At 35.4% G+C, this 14,998-nt stretch overlaps 1 protein-coding gene across 2 annotated transcripts in view; it reads left to right on the top strand.

The window, feature by feature from the left end:
- LOC117207541 (lachesin-like) overlaps positions 1-14,998 on the top strand; it is a 548,209-nt gene that overhangs the window by 269,681 nt on the left and 263,530 nt on the right. The gene's annotated exons all lie outside the window — the stretch shown is intronic.

Here is a 14,998-nt window from a genome sequence, read left to right as displayed (position 1 = left end):
AATAGACGATTAGAGAACTGTGTTATTAAAATATAGTATCTGTAGGATCATAAGTGAAGACCGATAGACTCTGGTGAAATCAGTTGTTCCAGTTTCGATATGTATCGCTTATCGACAATCAATGCATCGGTATAAACGGACATAACACTTACAATTTAATTCACTCGACTGTGGTATAATTCACTCGGCGAATATCACCTCGTATGTCAGCAACATCAAAGAGAATTATTTGAATCGATTGAATGTTATCCGACATGTAACCGCATCGACTGAACGAGTTGATTAATCGTGGAATATGGCAAACCCACTCAACGAACAGGCTATTTACGTGATATTCCGTAATTGAATTGACTAATACGGAAAACCAAGACATAATAGCATGATACACCATTTTGTAACACAACCAACACAGGTGTACTGGAGAGTGAAGCATAAGTACATGTACAGTTACGTTTCTCAATTTCTCGATTACTATCTACTCCGAATCAAACTTGTTTATTCCTATGAAATCACAATAGTTTATATTTTAGCATTTGAAATCGTTATTGTTACCTTTCTGTCGACTTTTTATTATGTCCCGTGCTTTAACTAATCTCTTCTTAACACTGTATTTAAATATAGGTACCATCGTATGTTAAACTATAACGAAAGTAATTCTTTCCAAACTAATTAAGAAGCGGCTTTTTCTTTAAATTTCCCGTAACTTTGTAAATAATTCTTGTCGCGTTCGAGTTAAGCTATCTTAATATGAAAATAAGTAGACGGGGTGTCCCACTAACACTGTTACAGGGCGATATCTCCGATGCCTTTAATAATAAAAATGCTAAAAGAACAAATTGTTCGCTTTGAAGAAAGCAAATATTACGGCAAACAAACAATTTTCACCACGTCGTATCTTTCGAGATCTCAGAGACATCGATGTTGTTTTAAATGGGATTATTAACCTACTAATATTGGAAAACCATTAGTTTAGTAGATATTTCAACTTTTATTTTGTAGAACCTGTCGTATGAAATACGAGGGAAGACGTAGGACACCTTTTTTGTGTTTATTTCCCTTTTCTTTCATACGATGAGTTTTACAATATAAAAGTTAGTTAGGTTACGCAAGTAGGTTAATAATTTTTTATACAGAATCTCGATCTACGTCGACCAGTGTATTAAAAGATATATAATTCTATGAGCTTTAGGCGCCCACCTACAGAAAACCTAATAACATCAGAAAATGCGAATTTCGAAATATCTTTGTCTTACAATGAATAATTATTATATGTAATTATTATTGCTGATATCAAAGAAACACTACCCGTTAGACCTAAACGCTAGATTTAATTAGACATTCATATTAAGTAATATTTACTTATTTACAACACTTACTTATAAATTATACTAAGTATTAACTTATTATAAATATTTAGCCATGTCACTGCGCCACGCCAGAAAAAATTACTGAAAGTTCTCAATGCGAGAATTGATTGTAAATATTACCAAATACAAAAAAAAAATATCAAAGAAACAGACTTGTGAATATAATTTCTTTCAAAACAGAAACTCCATATAAAGAATTCCTCTGAATTTTAGTTCGAAGCTTTATTAGAAATTCTTGACACGAGTCATTTAATTTACAAAATTTTCCATTTACAAAATCTTCAACTATCCGCTAAAGATAGAAAAATCCTGCTTTTAACGTTAATTGTTTTCACTTATACCGTATTCCCGAGTACTGCCATACCGCCACGGAATTAGTTCAAAAGACTGTATCTCATTGAGAGTTGGACAACTAGTTGGAGAAAGTCAATCCACCGCTTAACAAGGCCATCAAAAGCATTGGGGCGTTCAGTTCTACTTACCTTTACGTAGGAATCTAAAATTAGAGCTAGGACTCAGCTTATCCCATGCTGATAAGATCCGAGCTTTCCTTTCTTTTCCCGTATACGTTTGCTTTCCTTCTTTCCTCCTCGCTTCTCTTTATTTATCTATTTTCTATATATTACATTTATAACTCGTTGTATTTTCATTGGTACGTATCGCACATTCGCTGCAATAATAACAGAGCTCAAAATTCACAGTTATTTGGTTATTGGTACCGAAAAAACAGTTGTTCCCTGTACTTTTTACTGGTGGGGTTCTATAAGCGTGTTTTAAAATTTCATCGCGCCAGAGCATGTTGCATTACCACGAAAGTGTAACAGCTTAGAACATTCAAACTTGTTTTCCCTAAGATTGTGGTTTTTGAGTTATATCGTTGTCGCAGCAAATGAGCCATATGTACAAGTAAAATTAGTAATGAAATATTATCAAAGATGTAGAACGTTTATCAACGTTAATTGTATTAATGTCCATTTTCTTATGATCCAATGCATACCACATGATAAAGAATTAGACAATGTATTCTTATTGTTTCTCATTTCTAAAGGTAAATGAGAAACCTCCATTTATATTGTAATTACATTATGATAAATTCGCATATTATATCGTTCCTATCGTCAAAGCAATTCGATAATGTTTATTATCAAGTATTTACAAATCAACGAATTGAATAAATTTGTAATACATCTTCTGTATCGACGATGGAAGTTCTACACATACAACAAAGTTTCATTAAGAGTTGAAAATGCAACTTCTTTCATCCACAATAACGAAGATATTCAGAACATTCTAAATAAATGCAACTTGGATACATCGTACTTTTGTGTGTGTGTATCTCTTACACATTTCTTAAACGCATGTATAATTCTTTCCTCGCTTACTTTTACTGTATTTTTAATTTGTTCAAACGTACACGCATCGGTACATGTAAAAAATAATGAAGCGTAGCTGCAAATAGGCACATAACCAAGAAGCCTACGGCTGCAAAATCGTATATGCATGTACATATGTGTAACGATAATGGGTTTGGACTGTTGAGGTTATGAGACATTCTGAAATACACACGCAAAGGTTATACAGTGTATGAACGTTGTATTTGCTTTGAAACGCTGACAGAGATATAATATTTGAAGAGAAGATGAGAATAAATTGAGAAAAACTATACAGGGTGCTCGAAAAGGTCCAAATTTATACTACGTTTTAGTGGAATTAAGTAGGTAACAAGAAATTGAGAATTCTCATTGACAGTTATTGTTGATACATCCTAAAGCATCAATATCTCTATCACTCGTTAGGAATGTATCCAAAATGCGTTTACTACTATTACTGCAAGAAGAAATTTCGAATATTTGTTCTAATTATCAAAAGAATTGATACAAATTTTCGGACGCTATAACTTTTTGATAAATCATTTTCAGACACAAGTTCATATTAAATTTTTGGCCTACTTGACCTCATTAACTTATAGCAACTAAAGTAAAAGGAGTTATTCATTAACGTAGACTATATGACGTTTTATTAATCTAGATATATAGTGTGTTCGATTTAACTGTACCGTATACGCTATTATTTTCCTAACTTTTGTACACGTGAAAAAGTATTTTATATAAAAGTTATTTAATTTCATGGACGAAACTTCAATATTTAGTATGGGATATTTACAGAGATTTTAAAATGTTAATATAATTTATTAAATGGAAATTTTATTATTATCATTTTATTTTACGTTACAGGGTGATTTGAATGTATGTTTTTGTCTTTGTCGATGTGTATGTCTTTATGACATTTCATTTATTTAATAGGTCTAGCTTTGCTGTTTTATAGTCCTCATTTTCTTATTCGCAAAACAAACTTTTTATTCAAGACATATAACAAATCTCAATTCAGCAATTTTAATATATATACTGATATTGAAAATTATTTTAATAAGGATATTTAATAAAGAAATTTTAACAAGAGCATTTAATAATTATAAAACATTCCGGATTTGAAATAAAGTACCTGCAGGCGGCAATATATTTCATTCGACGTTTGAATATTTGTCTAGAAACGTCCACTTCATTTAATTTAGAATAATGTAATGAAAATTGAATGCTAACAATGAATATGTAATGTAACTTGCAATTTATTCAGTATAATGTTAAAATTTCCGATAGTACTATATTTGAAACTGTTATAATAAATACAAATCTTATCTGGCAGACACATTTTTGTAGATTTTGCACACTCTCCTATTCTAAATCCAGACCATTTACAGACTAATTCATAACCTGCTCGTCCAAGCCTGAAAACCTTTCAGACAACTTAGAGTGATTCTAAAATGACATAATAAAAATTTTCACATAACAAGCGATTAGCACACAATTTGATTTAACATTTAAGGTAAGATGAATTAAAATGAATACAATTTATTTGTAAATCACTGCTTTACGAAATTAAAGAAATTAAACCTATGGATCCAAAATTTTCTTGCCAGTTAAATGACATTTCCTCTAGGCTTCGAATCATCTAAGCTCTGCTTTCACACTTGTGAATAGCTCGAAATAAAGCGGTACATCTTCGCTACAGCTATCACTGATTGCATGTTGCCTATTCATTTCTTAGTTATCATTTGACAGATTTTACAAAGTAACGTCTGGAAGAACGTGCTCGATTATTGTGCGTTTTATCAAATCGCTCTGTTACGCCGGACTTATCATAAACGTTGCATCCTGGTATTCCATGTAATATTGCAATGACTTCATCTATGTCATTTGCGCTTGAGTCTAATTTCTCTTTTTCTTCTATTGTCCCACGAAGCAAAAGTTTACCTCGTGCTCTCTTCGGTGCTTTGTTTTTCACGTTCAACCAGGCATTTCTCACCGTATTATCGCGGTTCTTTAAATTTAACCTTACACGAATTTTATTTACGTCTTCGTTCGTAATTACGTCTGTGGTTAACAGAAATTCTATAGAAGCAAGTATGCAAACACATGTACGTTTACACATAGTATTAAAATAGGAAATGTACCGTGCATACAACAAGACATCAATGGAGATTTTGCTGGAGCAGCTTCTTTATTACGAATTAAACCCGCAAACGACACGCCTCGGCGTTCCTTCCGAATTTTCTACTTATTGTTTGCTCTTTGACGTTTCCCCGAAGAGTGTTTAGCGCGGTGTCTGAGGCGGTTACAGCATCTTAATAGTACTCACTATGGTATACAGAGTAGTACGTACGTAAAGCTGCAGTTTCGGTCACCCAATGATTTCCAACGACCTTAACCCCTTGCCTTACGATGTAAGTTCCAATAGCGCGTGCCATAAACAATAATAGTCAATAAGCAACAAAAAACATGGTCGGTCGAGCTATTTCACGGTTTGACTAGGTGCTTAAAGTTGTGCAAATTGCACATGCTTTTTGATATATAAATGCACGTGCAAGATATAACTAATTTTATTTTGCAAGATGTTTGATAAATAATTACAACCAATTGATCATTGGACAAGAAAGATTTATTATCTTGAAGTAAATAATAAATCAATAACATTGACGTACCACGTTTCTCACTAACTGCATCAACATATTGTAGGTTAAGAGGTTAATCTTTGCGCGTGCTATGAAGAGCACCATCCCGAATGACTTTCAGAAGCTTTTAGTCGTCGTTCGTTGTCTATTACAAAGACAAACGACTAACAAAACGGCTTATGTAAGTAAAATGTACTTTTTCGACACTGGGTACACATTTAAGGAGTCAACACGCTGGGCGTAGTATATACGCGTTGTATACAAATATTTCCACATTTACCATTCTGTTTTGATTTTCGTTCAGTTTGGGTTAGTTTGTTCATTGCTTTACCTGGCTAACGGGACCTAACCCGAACTCTAACCCATATGCAACAAAACAATCGCGCACCAAGTATTTGTATCTCCCTTGTACTCCGTACAAAGCGCTAATAACGTTCTAACAAACAATCGACAGTTAAAACATTTTGGAAACATATGTCGAAACATATGTTTCGACAACATATGTCGAAATTGAGGTCACCGAAGATCGGTTCTCTAAACAGCAGTTTTGCCGTACACGCTTAATGTCGCTAAAAGTGGATCGATTTTATCGACAAATTGAATTCTTAAATTTGTTACGAGTTGTGCAGGAAGACGTTTCAAATACCTGCAGACATAAAATTAGAACTTTAGGAAGTTTTCAGATGTTTCTTTTCTTTTTTGAGTAGAACTTCGTGCAATCGAATATTTTTTTGATTACTGATCGTAGTGTGGTTTGTTGAAAATCTTTCAGCTGAGATTCATTTACGTGCATGATGATTCCTAACCCCTTGTCATACTTTTACGCGTCTGAGTCGTGATGAAAATTTTGAGCCAAACTTGAATATCACGAGTCAGGCTCGTGGTCTAATTTCATGTCAAACGTGAACATCACGAGTCCCATTTGTGGTATTAATCTCGGGCCCGATGTAAATGTATTGAATAGTGCCTTTTTCCTAAACACGGGCGCAGCTATCGACGCACTCAGTCGCACGATCTCATGGTTCAAGTTTAGACACTTTGTCTCCGCCACTTCGGCTCCTTTCCCGACCATTCATTCGGGCGCAACGTTTGGGCCCAGATTCTTCCGAGTTAAATGGTATGGCAAAGGGATAAAAATCTACTTTGTGTCTTTTTGTGCAGTTCGAATAATCGTTTTTTCCGCTGGAACCTAGGACTGCACCTTGTATATCAATAACCATGTTTTATAGAGGTAGATCTTATGGCTCGTCGATAATGAGCTGCCTTTTCCACTTAATGGATATAAGATTCTAATCGTTCCTATTTATAATTCTGACGTATTTCACTATTTTTCCAACCTATTTCTTGGTGCAGCGTATGCCACCAGGTTGGTCTGTTAGTATCTGTTAACACGTTTACTGCTATATGGAATATGTAAGTGCCATTATGAATCTTCCTCGTGTACGGTGCCTTTTTCATCGAACCTACCCTATTTCCGAAGCCGATGTTTCCGTCATTTTGCCGCGTTTCTCAACGAAATAAACACTAATCGAGTCTTTGCAGAATAAAGTAACACTGTTACGTCGGGCGACACTCTACCTAAACCAGACTACACACCGCGGTCTTCAGATCCTTACTGCGTACCCTCAATAGTCTCAAGTACCTTCCATAAATCTCAGGAACTTCCTAGTCAAGGTCTTTCAGACCGAACAGATATTCTTTCGCTGAATTGCTTCCTGAAGTTTATTGTCCACCACGGGTTGACACGGAAAAGTTGCCTTTCCTCGCGTATAAGGCCTCCCACTAGCAACTTTATCTCGAGAGCGGTTAGCATCCTTCCTCACCCACCACCATAGCAAATAACCAATTAACAACGAAGCCTATTTCCCTCACTCTCTTAACCGAAATCGTCATCAACAAATCCGATGGTCCCGTGCGCTAGACACAGCCATCCTTAGCTTTCCTTCGCCACAGCATCATCACCGAACTTCACTGATTTTCCATTTTGCAAACAGTCAACATCCTTTTGACCGGGTTTACACCCGTAGATCAGTCACTTATTTATCTTATACATACGCATCAGCGTAACTATCTTCTTTACAAAATTGTTGGAATAAACTGTGATTTATAACTTGTTATATCAGTGCCTTATTCAATTAAACTACCTCTATTATTCTAACCGAAATAGGGGATCGATCATTTCGTGGCGTCGATTATCTAATCGTAACGGGAATTTACGACTCCCGTTGGCGTGCGATCCTCGCGATCGCATCTCTCCGCGAGTGGTCGAAACAAACACAATTTAGCAAAAAATCCTACTGGCCCCATTTGTCCCGTACTAAGAATGGAAGAATGCTCCTCGTTATCAACAGACCGTCGTTTTATGTTACATTTATTATTGAAGTGAAACAAACGTAGATTGAAATAAGCGCCATATACTTTATAAATCTTTCAAACATGAAAGTGCAATATGAAACATATGTCGAAATGAGTACGATAGGCCCACACAGCCAAACAGGAAAGTACAATACGGTCATTCGATTAAAATTCCTACGGGACGCTGTTACCTCGTATTGCCAAATAGGAAATCTTTAAAAAACACCACATGAACGCGTTAAGTAAAATTCCACCGTCCTATCGATGTTTATGATTAGCTTCTCGTGAGGTAGTTAAGAACTTGGATAAACTGTGGATCTGCTTTCATTAACTTCGAATGCGAAGTGTTCGGTGAATCTGAGTACTTGTCATATTGTCGACTGACTTGTTTTAAATCCAAATTTCTCGTATATTACATGGTGTTCCGTTAGGAGTTGTTGAGTTGGCAGGGTCGATTAATGGTCTTAGAATTTTTGTAAAGTGGTTGTGGCTGGCTTTGTACATTTGATGTTGTTGCGAACACGGTGTTATGGATGTGAATTTGGAGAGAGAATTTCCCAAAGTGAAATTATGTAGTTTGTGGAATTGTGAATATTGAATAAGGCGTGTGTTACGAGTTCTACCTTTTCTTCGTTCGGAAAAGCAGATTCTGCTACGGTTTTCGAAGCAGGGATTGTCGAAGATTTGCTTCGTAGGGCTTTGTATACCTTGCACAGTGAGTTACCTGCAAAGTTGAGAGTGTGAAGTTTTTGCTGCCATTGTGCTTGTCCTAAGTGGAGTATATAGTGGTGTTTCTTGACAGTTCGTATTTTGTATGTTCGTATGTTTGATTCTGTTTTTAATGAATCCTAGGAGTATGTCGTCTGATGTGAAGATCCGTGTGGGAATAGACTTTGGGTTTGAAAATGGCTTAGTTGTATGCTCAGTAGACGATCTTTTGTAGTTTGTTTACTTTCCTGTCTCTCTGTTCTAGAGGGCGTGTCTTTGAAGCAAAGCTTTTTTGCACGACCCACTCTATGTACGTTAAGGTTTTTGTTAGTGGGGGTGTGATTATTGTTTGTAGCAGTGAGGATGATTGACAAATAATAGATTATAGATGGCTTTACAATCTGTTTGGATTGAGAGGTTAAATTGAGATGACGCGCAAGTAGTCTTGTTATTAGAACCAAGGCAGATATTCGCAAAAAAACGAGGTACGAGAAGGAAAAATTCAAATTATTTCAGAGTTCAAGAAACAAAATTTACTAGTTTTCGAAATTACGATGTATACAAAGAGTAAGATGCGAGTAATCATGGTACAAAGAAGAGCAATGGTCGAAACATCAAATCTTCATCATCAAACATCAGGCATCGAACTTGTGTCTCGCATCACACCAAATTCTCGCAAAGACGAAGTTGAAACTAATTTCAAAAACATTCGTCGCGTAATATTATTCGAAACCGATAAGACTGTACCTCAAGCTTTCATCAACTATAGGACAAAGAGAATTAAACTTTGCAAAACTATATGTATAATCGAAGAGAAGATGGCAAAGAGTTAGAAGTACTTGCAAACGAAAAAGAATTCCATGTCGATGATTCAGAGGATTTGTACCACGTACCAAAAAAGGAATTGAAGAAAGCGCAGTGTGAAATGAGTAGCGCGAATATCGTGATTGGGACAGATATTGGATAGAATGGAAATACTGGCATTGTATTCGTTCAAAGTCGAATAAATGGCGTCATTTACCGTGATTTAACACAAGAACAAAGTAGGAGGCATGCGACACATATTGCAGGCGTTCACCTCATTTTTCAGCAGAGCAGTATTGCGATTTATAGCCCTGAAATTGTGAAAGATTACTTTTCATCTGAACATATTCCACATTTACATAAATTAACCAACATACCTGTCCAATTTGAATACTATCGGGAACTATTGAGAACGTCTTGTTTAAATCTTTCAACGCGCAAAGTCTTAAATCATTATTTGGATATTATGAAACTGATATACAGGGTGTCCGAGTTTGATCTGAAAATCTACAAATGCGATTTATTAGTAAATTACTTGCACATGACGTACCTCTCATATAAAGATGGTATACGTTTTCTTAAATCAAAATCATATAGCTTTTAATACACCAATTGATCTTTAGGTTGAAAAGCCATTAGCCTAGCAGATACTTTAACTTTTATTTTGTGAAAACTGTCGTAGCAAATGCAGGGGGAAAACGTATGACTTTTGTATCTGTTTTCTTGTATTTTACACGATAGACACGAATAAGAATAATAATTTTTTGTAGAGAATGTCAAGGCGCATCGATTAGTGCATTGAAAATTATATGATTTCGATTTAAGAAAACGTATGTCGCTTCCATTTACAAGAAAACTAATCACATCGGATTATCAGCCAGTCGAAGTTATTCAATTCGTATCTGAACCATTCTTTATATAACGGGTAATTCGTAATTTATAGATTAAAATCGGATGAATGCCGGTATATGTACCTGCATGATGAATATGACACAAATACAAAAATTGATACAAACATATGCCCTATTTCACCTGGTTTATGAGTTTATTGGAATAAGTTTATATTGGAATAATTCTATCTACCTATTGACGAACAGAACTCGATATCCAACGAACAGCATCTAGAAGAATGAAGAGAGTAAAACAGTCAGTGACAAAAAGTCTCCAGACTCGTCTTGTGTCCGAATGCAATACAGTTTGCTCAAGAAGAAACTCGCTGTATCTCGAAAACTAGGTCAACCAGAGTGTATATTTAAATGAATTTTTTTATTGTTTTCATGTGCAAAATCCACCGCCAAAGCGATTCTCCGATGTATATCTATGAGAGTTAATGAAATTCGTTTGAGACTTTTTGCTCTTACGATGATTACAATACGACGTAATAAAAATTTGGCCTTAAATTTCACAATCAAATTTCTTTTCTTACAGATGTTCACTGGTCCAAAGGTGTACAAGTTGACCATAGTGATTTTTACATTTACTGTTTATGCACCCTGTACAGAAATGAAACGTGAAAGTATCCAGTAATTCATTTTAATGGAATAGAAACAGGAAACATACTTGTCATGAATTCGATCTATTCGTCGCAATAAATGTATTCTGAACTTGTCAATTTAGTACAAGGAGACAAATATATCTCACAGGAGAGAATTGTTTTTTAAATTCTGAAAAGATTAATAGCATCGTTGCGTTGTAAAAGTAGCCAAACGTACGCAAGGCAGTAAATAAAACTACTAGAATAGCCTTTAAACAGTTACCTGAATAAAGTTAAATAGAAACACAAGTAGATATACAAGTTATTCAGGAATAAATAGAACAATATGTTAGAAATAATATATGTAACTGTAGAGGTTTACGTGTAGAGGATGGTTGGTCGGTGAGGTTTGATGACGAGATAGTTCGTTGTTGAAACCGTCGAGTATATTTTAGATGATATAAACAAATTAATATACAGACAATATTCGCTGAGATGATCCTACTAACGGATTCGCTAAGACAGTGTATAAGCCGTAAAATAAGATGGCTAATGACTCGTTAATTAGATCGCTGATAATTCGTTGATAACTCGATAGATAACTCTTGATAACTCGTCGATACTGAACTTTTCGGTTGCGTCCGTTTATTTGTACTGGTCGGGCCAAGTCGGAAAATCCAAATTCGTCTTTGTTCGACGGTTGCAGGTAGCGGCGACATTGTTTTGCCCGAAGTTTGTTTATTATTACATTACATGTGTCCTGACGATCTTGATACTCCGAAGCAAAACAACAACATGATTTGAATTCTCCTGTACTCATGTGCCGCTACATAACTATTATTCGAACGAAATATTCGTTTAAAGCACAAATTTATTTAAACAACTTGTATAAATATTCGAATAAAGCGCAACTCTTGCATCGAATATAAAAAGAATGGGGAAATTAAAGTTATCGAATAGAAACGTTTACATCGTTTCTTTTCGGTTGTGTAAGATCGGTTTTTATTTGTACGATGAAAGCTATGTTCTGAAGGGACATTTCACTGAATCTATAATCTGTCAGCGAAGACGAGCTATGGCGAGGAATTTCATCCAATTATTATAACTCTGCCGAGTAATAAAGCGGAGGAGTAAAGTTTTCGTTAAGCCAAGCTAAAAATGGAATGAAATCCGTAGCAATCGGAGGAGACGTTTCGAAGGAGATGCGGTTTTCTCCCTCTGCCGTCATCCTGAAAACGGGTTTTCCGGAGCGACGGAACTCTCAGTCAGGAATTACTATCGCGCATCTCATGGCAGGATGTTCGTTAGCAGGATTTCTTTTCCCTTCAGCGACCAGTTGGCCACTCGACTCGAGTGCATTCTTATTCATCCGTTTTTCAGTTATTGTCGGAGTCCTTCTCGTCGGGCGCGATTCATCATTCGTTTCAGAATTCATCGTCCTTCGAAGAACCGAGCTTCCGTTGCGATTGAAAGCGAGAAATTATATCCTCAAAAAATCTCCTTTACTTTATTCAATCGTAAGAAATTATTCCCCATCGTCCCTTTTCAATTTTGGAAACTACAAATTTAGCTTAATTATAAAGTTTGTTTTGACGTCGTGCGTGCAAATGTTACCTTAAGCTATGCATCCATATGTTTACATTCGGATATTATCGCAAACTGATATTGGTTATGTGGGTGATCCTACTGAAGTGGGAATTATTTAGCAGTAATTTTATCCACACATTTTTTTATTTAATTTAGTAACAAACTTCGGGTTTGGCAGAGCACATGTTGGTATTGCTACAAGGTGGGCATATCAATAAATAACTATATGTGTATTCCTTTAATACTTATCTGCAGGAAACTGAGATTTTAATAAAAATCTCGTATGATCAATCGGATTCGAAACTTCTTACTCGAAGAAACAAACAATCTGCATACCTTTTATCACAAAGAATTCATTTCATTCCCACCAGATTATCGCATCCAACATCAAACATCAGTAGCAATCTGTAATCGCCTAGATCGTAAACTAACTGCCAGTCTTGATAGTTGTCAATTAAACTAGAAAGTGGAAACAAAAATAATTAAATTTAAAAAGTAATTGATCATACACTTTATTACTCATTCTTTAGACATCTATATAATATAAGTATAATCGACACACAGATTTATCAGGTCCTTGGATACTCGTCTCAGTCCCCTGTCATACCGTCTGACAGATTAAGTGAGACCTATGGACTGAGAATTTTGATGCTAAACGTTCAAAATTCTGGTATTTAAAAAAAAGTTGAATGTCAATGTTATATCCATGTTACATCAAATGAAACTTGGTAACAATAATAAACTTGGAATACATTGCGAAATGGGGCATTGGAAGGATGATTGGCTGCAAGAGATTGTCAACGAATCTACAATTTTAGCTAATCATAAGTGGTCGCTTGTTATAAAATGCAAGAGCTAAGTAGATATCACTTTTTTGGAAAATTTCATAGGCAGGGGATTGACACGTAAAAATGGTGACAAAGATTGTGTATGTTTTTGTCAATAAGATGTCGATTAAGGTGGAAATAAATGTACAATATATAAAATAATAAAATAGTAAAAATATATATAAAAAGGGAAAATTAGAAAACAAGTTCAAATTCATTCACCGAGCACAAGTCGTAGAGTGCATTTTGTACATAAGACGTAAATGCTAATTATATCATGTATAATATATTACATACATCATGTACAACAGGTGATTTTTAAATAGAAATAAATTAAACTGATGGTTCTTCGTAACTTGCCTATAAAGTTATGTTTACTATCTTCCTCATTATCTTCAAACGTAATACAATTTAACGTTTTTAACAGTGTTAAAGAGTGAGTGCTACAAAAAGTTCCCATTTCTGTAGAATCACCCATATATCACAAAATTAAACAATGAAATCAAGCCGGAAAATTGTATTCGCGTTGTATTGTTCTAATAACGATTTTGGTCAAAATGAGTAATTACTCGGTGATTTATGGACGCGGGTGTAAGTCCATTACCCAGCTACGTACTATTTGATAGCTTTACGACATCATTTTGCATTCTTAGAACGTAAAGCTTGTTTTTATAGTTTTTACATCGATATATCGTTTTCCACATAATATCGTTAAATTTGCAGATTTTAAATATGATCTTCTTGTAAATATGTAAAGCTCATTTATGGAAACTTATTTTGTTAAAGTGTACATACATAGTTTGATTGTTAACCATCTTAAGTATTTTGTAGTCGACGGTTCTTACAACTCGTTGTAAGCAGGGAAAGAATTACATTGTTTGTAAAAGTCTAATACAGTAAAAAAGTGTCTAATAGCGAAATATTTTTGAATAACGCACACAAATACAAAGGAAGGGTATCGCAAATTTATGGAGGTTATGGAGAAAGATATTAAATTTGTCAATAAACGCTTTGTTACAGTTGGTACGACCGTTCGCGGAGAGACGCGGTCGCGAGGAAAACGCGTCAGTGAGAGGCGTAAATTCTCGCTACGATTCCGTTAATCGACGCGGCGAAATAGTCGTTCCCCTGTTTCGATTAAGATAACAGAGGTGGTTCAATGAATGTAACACTGTATTAATAGGTTAACATAAAATAGTATATTTGACAATAATATGATGAACACGCCACAGACTGTTTAACAATGAATATAGTAAATATATTACAGAAAGTTGACCCGACTTTACGATATCTCGCAATGAACCCGTTAGACTATGCGTTTTTAATTTTAATCGTCAGACCTCTCGATGTATCACGTTTGTCTCGTCAGAGGGGACTGATTGCCTTTCGATCATTTCTTTGTCTCCCTGGGACTATGCTCGGGTCACGCCACCGTTCGCGCCTATGATCACGTATGCCGCCTTCTTGTGTGGAAAAAGTAACGGACCAAAATCGACGTTTCTAGATCTCGCTGCTTGGTGACAACTATGCGCTCGTCAATACATTGTATATGTTCCGTCGGGCAGATAAGACGATCTGCCTGCGACACTGTAGGACCGCGAGCAACGGTTAGAAATACAGCCTGTGCTAAGCCTCGTGGCGTAACAACAGTGTTATAAATAAATATCGTGTGCATGAAATAGCTAACGACGCATTTTCCATTATAGCAGTAACTGACTGTATTATTGTGTCGTAGCATAGTTACATGGTCTTTATCGCGTGGTAACAACTCCGTGTCGTTAATAATCGTGATACATGATAGTACCATGAAACGCAATTATCTAGTGTTTTTAATTCGTTATTTCAAAGTACTGTCCTTGCACTTGGG

This window comes from Bombus bifarius, unplaced genomic scaffold (assembly GCF_011952205.1).
Source record: "Bombus bifarius isolate JDL3187 unplaced genomic scaffold, Bbif_JDL3187 scf7180000008037, whole genome shotgun sequence".
NCBI lineage: Eukaryota > Metazoa > Arthropoda > Insecta > Hymenoptera > Apidae > Bombus > Bombus bifarius.
The sequence above is the reverse complement of the archived record's forward strand: the minus strand, read 5'-3'. Positions and strand labels throughout refer to the sequence as shown.